General features: G+C 34.5%; 2 long non-coding RNA genes across 2 annotated transcripts in view; both read right to left on the bottom strand.

Annotated features, from left to right (window-relative positions):
* The window catches only part of LOC128249803 (uncharacterized), a 489,384-nt gene that overhangs the window by 377,727 nt on the left and 96,759 nt on the right, over positions 1 to 14,898 (bottom strand). The window lies entirely within an intron of this gene.
* On the bottom strand, positions 3,208 to 6,499 carry LOC149132041 (uncharacterized). Its single transcript, XR_016244872.1, has 3 exons — positions 6,346 to 6,499; positions 4,920 to 5,119; positions 3,208 to 3,688 (listed from the first exon to the last, which is right to left on the bottom strand). It is a non-coding gene; the product is annotated as an uncharacterized LOC149132041 (long non-coding RNA).

Raw genomic sequence — 14,898 nt, 5'->3', positions numbered from 1 at the left:
TAGTCTTGCAATGCCTGAGTGAAATGTAATACGTTTATTTCTATAGAGTATACATATATATATATATATATATATATATATATATATATATATACACACACACACACATATACACATGTCTACGATAAAAATGTGTGTATGTGGTTATGTATGTGTGTTTAGCCACAAAAGGCTCTGAAATGGTACATCCTTGAAAAAAACTAATTTGAATTTAGAAATCGACAAGGTTTCTCCCATTGTTTATGCATAGTGCTAACAAAACTTGGACAAAATCAGTCCAGAAGTAATGCATTTATAGATTTTATAAACATTTTTTTGATAAGAAACTTCTCCACATCATTTTGCAAGGTGGTGGGGATTAAAAATTTGAAAAATCTTCTGTGGGTGGGCAATTCTGAAAGTCTGCCGAGGCATTCTATTATAAAAATTACCTGGCAATGATGGGATACTCAGCTTGCATACATGCATACATGCATACATACATACATACATACATATATGTATATATGTGTGTATGTATGTGTGTGTGTGTGTGTGTGTGTGTGTTTGTTTGTTGTGTGTGTGTGTGTGTGTGTGTGTTTGTTTGTTGTGTGTGTGTGTGAAGGCACATAGCTCAGTGGTTAGAGCATGTGTTTGCTGGTGAGGTGACTTTCTACCCAGACTTGTACCCCAGAGGAGAACCTCTTAGGTGCACCCATGGTCATTCATGACCGATGGAGTTGAGTTTTATATTGGGTCAAATCAGATATCTAAAATTGAAATGGAAACTATTCTTTTTTAACAGAGCCTTATCTGTCATTCCTATTTAAGCATTGAAAGCATTCACATCATAGTTTATCATTAAATTTCATACCCATAAAATGGATGAGCTGAAAGTGCATATTTGACATTTGATGTCTAAACTGCTTGAAACCAGTCCAAACGGATCCAAACATTTTCATCAAGATTTTTCATTAAACATTCTCATCAAACATCTTCATTTTCATCAAACAGACTGGTCTAAACTAGTTGACACCAATACAAAAATTTTCGTCAAACATCTTCATCAAGCATTTTCAAAATTTTCATCAAAGATTTCCATAAAAAATCTTCATCTAACAAACCAGTCCAAACTGGTTGAAACTAGTCTAAACATCTTCATCGAACATTTTCATGAAACATTTTCATCAAATATCTTCATCAAACAACTTCATCAAACAAACCAGTCCGAACTACTGAAATTGGTCCATGTTGGTGCAAGTTGTATGAAACCAGCCAAAAGCTGTCTGAACATGTTCAAATATTTTAATGAAAGATTTTAATCAAACATCTTCAACTTTATCCAAAAGGTTGAAATTGGTCCAAACTAGGTAAAACCGGTCCAAACATCTTCATCAAACATTTTCATCAAACTTCAAATAGACTTGCCCAAACTGTTGAAATTTGTCCAAAACATTCTAAACTGGATGAAACTATTCCAAACCAGTTCAAAAATGTTCATCAAACATCTTCATCAAGCATCTCCAGATTGAAAGTAGTTGAAATTGGTACAAATATCTTCATCAAACATTTTTGTCAAACACCATCAACCACCAAACATTTTCATCAAACATCTTCAACAAACAGACCACTCTTAACTGTTGAAATAATTCCAGAACAGTCTAAACTAGTTGAAACCGGACCAAACTGGTTCAAACATTTTCATCAAGTATCTTTGTGAAATAGACCCATTGAAACGGGTTGAAACTGGTCCAGCCATCTTCATCAAACATTTTGAGCGAGCAAACGTCTTCATCAAACATTTTAATCAAACATTTTCTTAATCAAACAACTCCAAACTGTTGAAATTCATCCAAAACGGTTTAAACAATTTGAAAGCAGTTCAAACATTTTCAAACCACTTCAAACCAATCCAGAGCAGTTCAAACATTTTCAGTAAACATTTTCTTCAAACATCTTTATCAAACATTTTCATTAAACATCTCCATCAAGCATCTGATCAAACCTGGGTGAAACACATCCAAACATCATCAAACTGGACTGTTGGAATTGGTCCAAACCAGTCTAAACTGTTTCAAAAGAAACCAAACAGACCCATCGAAACTGGTTGAAACTGGTCCAAACATCTTCAAACATTTTGAGCAATACTATTGAAATTGATCCAAAACGGTCTAAACTGGTTGAAACCGATCTAAACTGATTGAAACCCATTCAAACCAATCTAGAGTGGTTCATTTTCATCAAACATTTCCATCAAGCATCTTTGTAAAACTGACCAATCCACACTGGTTGTGGGGAACTCACAAAGGCACAAAGACACACAGAACAGGCTCCTTTTAGTTTCTGTCAATCAAATTCACTTACAAGGCTTTGGTAAGCCCAAGGCTATAGTAGAAGATACTTGCCCAAGGTGCCAAGTAGTGAAACTGAACCCAGAACCATGTGGTTGGGAAGCAAGCTTCTTACCACACAGCCATACCTGTGCCTAGAATTTCTGTTGTTAGTCGTGCAGCTTATGTACAAGGGAAGACACTATATTGCATAGTAATGGCTTCATGTGTTGTGAGAGTTGTGTTATCTGCTTTAGTATTGAGTAGTGATTGGGTTGTATCTATTGCATGGCTTGTATTACATTACTGAATGGCAATTGTTGTATAATGTAAGTTGTTGTTGTTAATATTTGTTGTTGCTTATATGTGGATAGGTCTTGTATTGTTTTACTGATTGTTACAGGGAGTGCAGTATACAAATTGTACAACTGAATTAAAGAGCCTTACACAGACTGAGAGGCAAGACTGGAGGAGAAAAAGGAAGAGGAGGTGGAGGAAGAGGAGAAGGAAGAGGAGAAGGAAGAGGAGGAGGAGGAGGAGGAGGAAGAGGAGAAGAAGAAGAAAGAGAAGAAGGAGGAGGAAGAGAAGGAGGTGGAAGAGAAGGAGGAAGAGAAGGAGGAGGAAGAGAAGGAGGAGGAGGAAGAGGAGGAGGAGGAAGAGAAGGAGGAGGAAGAGGAGGAAGGGGAGGAGGAAGAGAAGAAAAAGAAGAGGTATTATCGTTGTTATTGTTGTTGGTGGTGGTGGTAGAACATCTTTTTCATGTGTGGATGTACATATGATAAAAAGTCATATATTGTCTAATTTGTTTCCTTTAACCAGCTTCTTTCTTTATTTATTTATTTTGTAAATTTTGATAACTGACTTCTGTCACATCCTTTTCTTGGCTGCAGTTGTTTTAGATAGCATACACAGACACACACACACACACACATATATATATACACACATATATATATATATATATATGTAAACTCTGTGCGTGTGTGAGTAAGAGAGAGAGACACAGAGAGAGATTGGTTGGTATTGACTTAGGATATATATACTGAGTTAATATCAACCAGTATCTTAGATACGAGGTCATTTCTTCAACTTAACAGCAAAAAGGAGACAAGCTAGGAATTTAAATAAGACCAAAGTAGACACTATCATGTTGTAGTGCTTTAAAGATTATGCCAAGGAGAAAATTGTACTAAGGAATAATATTATCTATCTGATGATAATTTCATGAGACACATTGGTCTTCATATATCAAGAGAGAAAGAGAGAAATATTGTGAAATAAAATTGTCAGGAAATAATGCTTTTAACTGTCCTTCCTTCCTGTATTCTTCTTGTCATTATCCCTTGTCTTTCACATCTTTAAGTGAAATGTATAAGAATCTACAAGAAAGAATGAGTTCATGATTACAGCTGAATATTACTTTTTAATATATATTCTACATTTAGAGCAGCGGATGGCAAAATTAATAGAGCATAAGATACAATACCTTGCAATACTGTATATGACTTTATCTTTTATGCTTCTGAGGATAATATAAATAGTGAATGAATACTGAGTGAATTTAATCAACTACATTGCTTATGCAAAATTTTTATGCAGTGAGAAATCCATATGTACATCAGTTTATTGATAAGAATCAACAATAAATGTTGGTTTTGATAAACAGTAAAATACTTCTAGAATAATTGTTAAGATTGTTATCTTAGATCTGTAACTTAAAATATGATATATAATGATTTTCTCAATATTTACACATTTGTATTTTTGTAATAATTATCTGTTTTTGACGACTCAATAACTACCACATCATATTTTCCAGCTTAATAATGTTACTCGTTTCTTTCTATAGATTAGAAAACTTCAAGAACAAAACCAAACTAAACCAAAATTAAATTTAAATAAAGCCCACACAATACATTTCTGGCTCTTTTCTATTGTTGAAACAACTCTAGTATTGTTATCTATCAAATCAACATTAACATTTCATTTGATAACAATAAAAGCAATAACAATGAGTTCAATGGTATTAGCTGATTATTAAGATAATTTATATAATGAGTAATACATCTTACTTATGGTCTCTCACACATACTAATATTGGAGCAATAGAGTTTCACAATTAGTGTTTTGGAATAAACCCAGTCAACTCTGCTTTAGTAAAGAGCAGCTTCATGATTACAAATGCACTCAATTTTATTTGCATGTGTTTACATTTTTTCAAGAAACACTCTCTTATATCAGTAATGATTCTTTATTATATAAAATTTGTGAAAAGCAAGTTTTTATTTTACAAGTAGAATATGAAGAAAAAATTTCAAATAAAAGCTGTCAGCTGTTCCAAATTACTAATGAGAGTTTATAAAAATATCTAAGCTGTAATTTTTTTAACAGCAGGAAAAAATATCCAGTAGCCTTTGTGAGTTTTCAATGAGGAATTAAATTAAACAATGATGAGAAATAATGTTTGATTCTACAATAAATTATTTGAAGACCTCTTTTCTAGAGACTCTTCAGAATGGCTACATTTTTATTCATATTGCGCTCATATATGTGTTTTAGAGAAATCTTCACAACTATTGATACATAAAACTAAATTTCAAGAAAAATTACCTTTAGATTTTATTAGCAATTTAATTGCAACATTTAATAGTAATTATGTTCCCATTATTCACTATTGATTTCCCAAATCCAGCATTCAATAAATTCCATTGTTTTCATACAGTTATCCAGTTTTAGCTTTTCATTAATTCCTCTTTTCTGTTTATTTCCAGTTGAAGTTAATAAATTCCAGAGATTAAAATAGATATCATCTAAAGTTACAAATGCATTGATAATTAAGGCTTGATTTAAGCAAAAATAGATAAACAAGTAAACTACAATAAACAAACTAAATAAACAATTTGTTAATTAACTTAAATTGTAGTGGTACTTAATAAACAATCCTTGTTAACTTTATTATTTACATAAATCAGAATACATGTTATTTGTTAAAAATAATTTCCTATAGTAGCAAAGATAGAATTAACATAGCGATTAAGTCTTTCTTTGCTTTTTTTTTTTTATTTAATTTCAACTTTACCATTTCAGAAACATAAGATGAACAAATATTCTTTTTTAGTTTTTATCTAATTTAAACGAACTGCTGAAGAGCAAATACGAAGTGTTTAATTTAGGGGTAGAAGCGTGTTGAAACTTATTGTTAATATATGTTCAATGACATTTAAATCAAAATATTGCTATATCTTTTATCCTGGAAATTTACTGTACGGATAGAAATACTGAACAAAGCAATGATAGATTTTATGTATCATGAACATTTGGAATATTAAATAAAAAACAAATCCTTTATTTCAATTCATAAGATTATAACTGTAGATTTTACAATTAACAAATATTTGTTTATGCCAATAATGCCAGATATATTGATTTTCTTTGGGTGGGATGCAGTTTAGTTTAACGGTAGAGCGCTGCAACACGTAATCACAAGGGTGTGAGTTCGAGTCTCATGGTTGGCCGCCAACACATTTTTCTGCAAAATATGGGTAGTTTATCTTGTTCATGCTATATTATTAGCATCATCCTGCATTTGAGAATAAAAAATTACTTCCCTAACTTTTTTTTCTGTATTTTCAGGTTGCCTTTGCCACTTGCCCATTATTTTAATATGGCTGAAAATCTGCATTTTTCTCAATCAAGGAATCAGTTTTGTCAGTCAAGGAGACTGGGATAAATACAATATGTCAAACTATAGTTCCAATCAATGAGTATAGTAATAATTTAACTGGTAATTGTCAGTCTCTGTTTCTGAGGTAAATTTTAGTTCATATGCATTCCATCTTTCATTCTTTTTGCTTCAATAAATACTCAAAGTTCAATTTAATTACCTTGTGTCCTATAAACATTAGAATTTACCAACTTCAAAGAAATTCATCCATCCATTTTTCACTGCCCGCCATTCCTGGAAGGTTTGTGGAGATAGAGTCTTCAAGCACCTCCTCTACAGTGTTCTATCAGAAGCAACCCTTATTACACTCACCTGTTAGATTCTCACACATGACCAATTCAGACTATGGATATTATCCAGTCATCTCATTCTTGGTTTACCCCTTGGTCTTCTGCCATTCAGTTCAGCTTGAAGAATCCATCTTGTAACATTCCAATTACATAGCATTAGTATTAGAGCTGTGACATTCTAGTCACATTTCCATAGTACTAGACATCTATGACATCACAATACGGAGAACGCATCTCATTTGAGTGACTTGCATTTCCAATTTCGCTCTTTCAGTCATTACCCATAATTTACGGCCATAGGTATGGATAGGCATGAAAACTAAATCCAAAGTAGCAAAGTTTGGCTTTTATACCAACCTCTCATCTTTTGAGGATCAAATACCGAAGTAGGTGCACTACTGTGTCAGCACCTGCAAATCTAGCATCAAACTCAGCCTCCTGCCTTCTTTCACTTATGAATACCACCATCTTCCACAGCTGTCATTAAGAACTTAACTGGGATCCTTCTCTTTATGCATAAAAATATCCTTGGGACAAGGAGAGAATACTTTGCTATATCCCTAACCCAGTCACAATAAAATCATTGGATGTATATGTGGTGTATCTAGGGGCAAAAACTAACCTCCCAGAGCTGAAGCAACAGGGATATTAAAGCGATGAAATGTGGTAAGGCTGCTGCAAAGAATGAAATTGTGTCTGAGATGTTAAAAGCCTTAAAATAGAGAAGGTATTCTCTAGCTGACTTGTACTTCTGGGAAGGCACTAAAGTATGGCAACCTGGAGTGATGAGAAGGGAAATGAGAGAGTGCTCTAATTATAGAGGAACTTCCTTGCTGGGCTCTCCAGTAAAGTCTGCACTAGGTATCTGGAAAAGGGAAGAACAGTATGACATCAGTCCTGGATCCAGCTCAGCAGACCAAATATTCACTCTACAGGTCTTCAAGAATTCATGGGAGACATCAGTCTTCTCAACAATGTTTGCTCAGTGCACCTTCTGCATATTAGTAGAACATCACTGAGGCAAGTGGAGAAGTTCTTCAAAGAAATCCATATATGAAATGTCTGTAATATGAAGATGTCCTCAAATGCACATGCTGGTTGATATGATTAGAATTTTACATTATGAGAAGTATAAAGCTATACCAGAAGTTGTGAGGGATTTCAATTGAAATGTTTAGCTTGAATAAAATGAGACACTCCAAGAAAAGATAAAAACACAAAGAACAAGAACAGTTATTGTGGAAATAGATAACTGAATTATATTCCAGTAATGTATGGAGATATTGTTAACAAAAAAGATTTGGAATTTCCCAATAGACAAAACAACTTATCTTTTCATATATATATGTGTGTGTGTGTGAGTGTGTGTGTGTGTGTGTGTGTATATGTATGTATATATATGTATATGTACATATATATGTATGTGTACATATATATATATGTCTGTGTGTGCGTGTATACATATATATATATATATATATATATATATAGAGAGAGAGAGAGAGAGAGAAATATATATGTTTGTGTGTGTATGTGTGTGTGTGCATGTGCGTGTGTGTGTCTGTGTGCATGAGTGTGTGTGTGTGTGTGTATGTATAGTATAATAGTTTGCATTTCTATTAATGTTGTGGTCTCATAAGAGATGAAACAAAATTTAGAGGTCTTCTGGGATAATGAATGTTTAAAAGCCTGCAGTATTAAAAACTGGAATTCAATAAAATAATGTATTGAATATTGAATATTTTAGCATTTGCAACACAATAATTAGCATACAAAAACTCAGATTCTAACACACATACAATATATATCAGGATTTTATATGTATTCACACACACATATATTATTCTAAACATTGTAAACAGAATAATCAAAGATGTTAAAGTTTGGTTTGTTTGGAACAGCCAAGTATTATTGAAACATAATACAGAGGCAAGCATAGATATTTCACTATACTTAGGGTGAGAGTTTATAACTTTAGATTGCTTCAATAGATTGTGAGTAGGATTTCATAAAAACTGTGCAGAAATTTATCATGTGTGCGTGTGTGTGTGTTTGCACGTGTGCATGCAGACACATGCATGCATGTGTGTGTCTGTGTGTGTGCGTGTCTGTGTGTATCCATGTCCATGAAAAAAACCTCCATTGACACATGGACGGCTCCAGAATGAACAGACCTGAGACACAGACAACACTTGTCGTAAGAGAACTTGACAGGTACAACATTCACATTGTAGCTGTGAGCAAGACCAGGCTTTCAGATGAAGGTCAACTGACAGAGATCAAAGCTGACTACAAATTCTGCTGGATGGCCAAAGCAGCAACAGATATCATGAAGCAGGAGTGGGTTTTGCCATTGGATCCAGTCTGATCAGCAAGCTAACCAGCTTCTCCAAAGGAGTGAATGACCAGCTGACGTCTCTGTGACTCCTACTTAAAGAAAAGTTCTATGCTACCATCATCAGTGCTTACAACCCCACCTTGACTATTCCAGGAGAGGTCAAAGACTTGGAGACTTTAAAAGCAGCTGTGCCTAAGGAGGACAAGCTCGTCTTCAGTGACTTGAATACCAGAATTGGCACAGTCTACCAGACATGGGAGGGAGTAATTGAAGGAAATAGTGTTGGTAAAAGCAACAGCAACAGTTATCTACTGATGAAGACCAGTGCAGCACATGACCTCCTGATTACCATCACAGTATTTCAGCTCCCAAAATGCAACTAGATATCCTGGAGGCATCCACACAAAAGGCGTTGACATCAGCACAACTGTATCATAGTCATGAGATGAGATAGGCAGGATGTTAAATGAAGGCCATGAATGCTCAACAGATCACCCTCATCCCCACAAAATCCAACATGCACATCCAGCCGAGGCAGCAGCCACAAGGGAAGCTGTCAAACAAGTGACTAGATGCCTGCAAACTGGAATGGCACCCCTTGCAACAGAACTTCAAGGACCTGAACAGTTAGCTGAGGTAATTTGACATTGGTACAAAGGGAGCAGAAGTGGATTGAGCAGCATTCAGAGATATGGTGTAGAACACTGCACTAATTAATCTGGGCCAAAACACACATAGACACCTGGACTGGTTCAATGACAGTAATGAGGAAATCAAGAAACTGCTCGATGAGAAGCATGAAGCCTACAGAGTCTTTCAGCAAGAGAGCACATTGGCTTCCAAGAAAGCAGCCTTTAACACTGTCAGAAGTAAGTGCAGGCAAAACTCAGAGAGATGAAGGACTCCTGGCTCAGCAATAAGGCAGATGAGATACAGAAATATGCTGACTGCAACAATTCCAAATGCTTCTACAATGCCCTGAAAACCATTTATTTGTCTCCTACAGTTCCTTTTGCACTGCCATTGTTCAACCTTTTCTATTCACTTCTTGATCTCAGTTTGTCTGAACTGATCAACTAATCTTTGGTCACTCACATCCTTCAGCTAATTATGTTGGTCATGATTTTTCCCAAGCTCTTTTTTTCCCAACCTTTTTTTCCGTAGCATAGCTTCTCTGGCTCACTCCTAATATAACATTCAAACAACAATTTGTTGTTCTCACTTGTCTATATTATCTCTTTGCTGTTGTGGATCCTTAGTAGCCTGATTATGACTGGGCTTGCACTGCTGTTCCACAGGATACCAATCAAACATGATACCTTAGCTAAAAGCTCCAGCCTCGTGGGCGCTGTTAGGATTACATTTCATTTTAGACATTTTTCTTGCAGATGAGATGTGTGTTTTAAGGTTACCACCAGCCAGTAGTTACATCATACCACTTGACAGGTTGTCAGCCAAGACTTCTGAGAGACCTGTCTGCACTCATTGAAGTTGGTTATTCTGTGATGATTACCACCTCCAGTATTTACTCTCAGAGCAAACAAAGGAAGATTCATATACTTGGATGGCTATTGTTTCTAGTGAGTTCATCCACCCATTAACAGGCTTTGTTTCCTGCCCTGCAGGGTGTCCAACAAAAATCACCCTCCTAACCAAGCAAGTGTTTGGCAGAGTTGCTGGTTTAGTCACTGATGGTTCCACCATGTTACAAGTTTTACTAAATTCTTTTATATGAAACATGGCCTTTGAAATGTTGGGATTAATAAGGGAAACCAAATTCAAATATGCATAAAAACATACACTATGAAAAAGTATGATTCATTTTCCCAGCATTTTGTCGCATCTTGATCAAAACCATCCAGATTTCACTGTGAGTTTGATGTGATCAGAGGAATAGTTGCTGTATAAAACTGCAGGATCAGAAATAACTAAAAATTGTTCATAATCTTCAAACCACTAATCCTCTATAATAATGCACTCTTCATTGGTTATATAAAACAAATATTACAGAATAACATCATTGATTTCTTCTATTGTGACCTTGTTGAATCAAGTCTTCTAATCATTACATTGACCTGTAACTGGCAGCACTTCTGTTGCTAAGTACCCCACTTGGTCTTTTCATCCAAGGTTAGCATCACATCATACTGACTTAATTCAGCAAACTCTGCAAATACCTCAGTGGCACTCTGAAATCCCTTTTGAGATTTGATAATAGGTGGATTTTTAGAATTAGGATCATAAAGGGAATGTTCTGGTACTAAGCATAAACCCTCTGAATCATTGTCACTCAGAATGTATTACTTTCTAATATCTTTTTGACTTGTTACAATGTTGAATTTTGCTGGAGTGGGCATAGAATCAGTCATGTGTTACTTTGAGAAGTAAATGCTTTTCTGAGAAATGCATACAGATTGTAAATGATAACCAAGATAGATAAAAACTAAATAGAGTAAAATATTTAGTAAAATATTTAGCACTTTTAACACTTCTGACAGCTGATTAATCTTCTCAATAATAAAAGAATATTGCTTTATTTTCATTTTCTGCTTCCTGTAGTACTGAATACACTAATAAAATAACTAACTTACATGTGGATTATTCAACTTGAAACAAAATGCACATTTAGCTCACTTAAAATAATTTTTGGATTACAATCACAAGAAAGATCTAAGGGTTTTGACAACTAATGGAGAAATTGTAATCATTCAAGTGTCAGAACTTATTTTAACAATACTTTAATGAATATTAAATGTATATATTAATTCATAGACTGCATACAGAACAGCAATATAACTACTCCTTCATAGACTACATGCAGAACAGCAATATATCTATTCCTTCTTAATACATTCTTGCAAATTTGAACATGAATATCTGACTACTGCTGTTTTTCCTCAATGGAGAAAACCTCCTTCTTTAGATGATGGATGTTCATAATACACACAATTCACCAGTGTAAGGGAACTTCAAGACACTAAGGCATTTTGACCTCATTCTGTGTCTTCTCAGTCAAAGCTATTGTGCAGGACTAATAAATGCAATAAGAGCACAAGCTCTCGCTTATAGGGATCAGCAAACAATTTACTTGCTGAAGGGTGCCAATGTTTGGTAAAGAGATAACAACTAATACAGTACATGCAGAATGATGAGAATCCAAACAATAAGGAATCTATTCACTCTTTATACGTTATACATTCTCTCAGATTTGTCCTATGCATGTGTTATTGACACACATTGTCTAAAGGGCAGAGGTTTCTCCATTGATGAAATATACATCATTGTTTGGATTCTCGCTATTCTGCATGGATCAACAAATCTTTTGTTTGTTGATTCTTATAAGCAGTACCTTGTGCTCTTGTTAAATTCATAGGTCCAGCAAAGTAACTTCAAATGAGGAGACACACAACAATTTTCAAATACCATAGAGTCTCAAAGACCCTTATACCAGTGAATTGTGTGTTACGAACAAACAATATCTAAAGGCAAGAGATGTTCTCCACTGCTAAAAAACAGCAGCAATTAGATATTCATATTCAAATCTGCTACAACATATTAAGAATGCATGAATATACTAGTACAAATACATATTTATATGCTTAATTAATAAATACATTTTTATTCACAAAATTAACAAATGCAGGTTTTTCTTTAAACTTGATGGTGGGGCATCAAGGAATTAAAATTACTTATTCATAAAATTTTGTTGGAGGAGAAAGGCCAATGTCCATAATCATTTTCCGTGTCCTCCAACACTGATAAGAAGAACTTATTCTCAAACTGGAGACCTATTCCAACTGCATGTGACAGAATGGGCTTTATAAAGACACACAAAGACAAAGTGGTGGCATTTAACCAGGTAATGGATTAATTCAGCCTCCCAAGGACAGGAATGGCCTCTCTTACAGAATTCCACATAGTTTCCAAGAATTTGGTCAAGCTGAGGTTACAGAAGGAGGTAACTGTCCAATGTGTTACACAGTCAAATTGAACCCAAAATCAAGTACTTTCAAAACAAACTTTGTAAAAGAAATATAGACAATTTAATCAGCCAATGATATTACTTATATGAAAGGATATAAATGGTGATGGAGTTTTGTTTAACTAACTTTTGCATACTTACTAGTTCATACACTTTCAATAGAATAATACTGAATCTCAAGCAAAGTTTCTTAGCTCTAAAAGGAAAGAAGGATTATAAGCAACACATGTTCAGTTAGTTGTGGCATAAACATGAAAGTTGAGAAACTGCTTCAGTTTGTTGATTTCCTTTGAACTGTTACATGAGAACAAAATTTGCATGGCTCAGTTCAACCAAAGGTGACCTTAGTAGTGCAAGCTGCATGGCAGCCTCACTAGTGCCAGTGTCACAAAAATGCCCTCAGTACATGGTGTAAAGAAACCAGTATTTCAAAAAGGTATCCACTTGCAAAAACTATGCCAAAGCAAACATTGAAACATGAGGCAGTTCTTAGATCCACTGAATTCTATCAACCAGTCAAACTCATGTTAGCATGGAACATGAATATTAAATGACAACAACAATGACAACACCAACAATGTCACTGCTGCTGACACTGCCGACACTGTTGCCGATGCTGCCGAAGCCACTGACACTGACAATGATAAAAGTCAGTTTTCTGTTAGAGAAGTGAGACACTAGATATTTATGTTAACTCTCACTGGTGCTCTAAAGTTTCATCAAAACATAATCTTTATAAATCATTGTTATTTTTGTACCAAACTATTTAGTTCAGGGATACCTTAAAATGTATTTGTGTGATGGTAATAGAATTGATTGAAACAGTATATGGAAAAAAGCCTTTTGTCTATGCTCTGGACAAAAAGATGAGGAAACTCAGCACTTGAAAGTTAACAGAATATACTTTTAGTTTTCTTGAAATTCTGCTACAAATTGTTGTAATCTGCACCTAATGTACTTATTTCCAATGTGATTATGTTGCAACAAGCTGTGTAACCCTTTAGCATTCAAACCAGCCTCATGTGGCCCACATATTCTACCTGTTTCATATTCAAACCAGCTATATGCAGCTGGTCAAACCTTCACTACAATGTCATTCTAAAAAGAAACAATCACATTGTAGCAGAGCTACATAAATTAGGCATAGTAATATGTGAGCCAACCTGCACAGCAGACGAATATATCGATGAGGCAGCTAGCCTTGCTTTGATAGACTAGCCTCATTCTGAGACACCAATGGTCTCAGTTCCTGCCAGGCTTTGGTCAAAGACACATGTCTTCTCTGCAGGTCCACATGCAATCTCCCACGTGTGACTCACATGTCTATTCCCTTTGACACAAGATATATGGTTCATAAGCGAAGATATTTTATCATGCACACATTCTCAAAATGACTGTTCTCATTACACACATGCATAATACTGTAATACAAACATTATATGTTACTTCTTTCAGTGCAAAAGCAAAAATCAAAACTTTCTCTGTATGTAAACACATATGCATTTGTAACATACTACATGCTTCCACCACAAAAGGTGAACACAGAATAAACAGTATATCTATACACAAAAATGTTTTATGGTGATTCATACTAACTGTTTTTCCATTTAATAACAGCCAACGACAGCCGCTATAACATCATTGGAATCCTGAAGTTATGATACAATGCACAATTAATGTGAACAAATAAGCATTACGTTCGATGGAGCAATCTGAATGCTAAAGGGCTAGAAGATACTGAACAGTTTGTGTTTGAACATGAACTGTCTAAATATTCATCTAGCAGTTTGGCTTCTCATCACCTTAACCATCTGCATCTTGTCTGAAGCATATTAGTATAGTTGAAGTTTAGTATGTTAATAGTGAATATATAACTGAAAAAAAATCTTATAAAAAAGATAATTTCAATCATCCATCAATATGTTCATTTTAAAAGCTACAACCATAAATAATTCTAATTTTCTAAATGTGATTTGTGAAATGAAAATACATACATATAGAATTTTGTCTACTTTAAAGTAAACTATTTTACATAATATTCGGTTTCCAATATAAAACGATCTAGATTGGTAGCCTATTAATACTACAAACAAAGATTTTACCATATTAATTGGAATAATGGCATCGTTTATAAGTATATTCTATATTTGAACATATCTTTCATTTAATTTTTTGAAGCAAATATCAAAAGAAAAATATCCAATACCTCATTTAGCGCCTGAGTCACTTTTTGAAGATTTTTCTTTAGCAATTTA

This window comes from Octopus bimaculoides, chromosome 18 (genome assembly GCF_046866305.1).
Source record: "Octopus bimaculoides isolate indiv1 chromosome 18, ASM4686630v1, whole genome shotgun sequence".
Classification (NCBI taxonomy): domain Eukaryota; kingdom Metazoa; phylum Mollusca; class Cephalopoda; order Octopoda; family Octopodidae; genus Octopus; species Octopus bimaculoides.
This window is presented reverse-complemented; position numbering and strand designations above follow the sequence as displayed.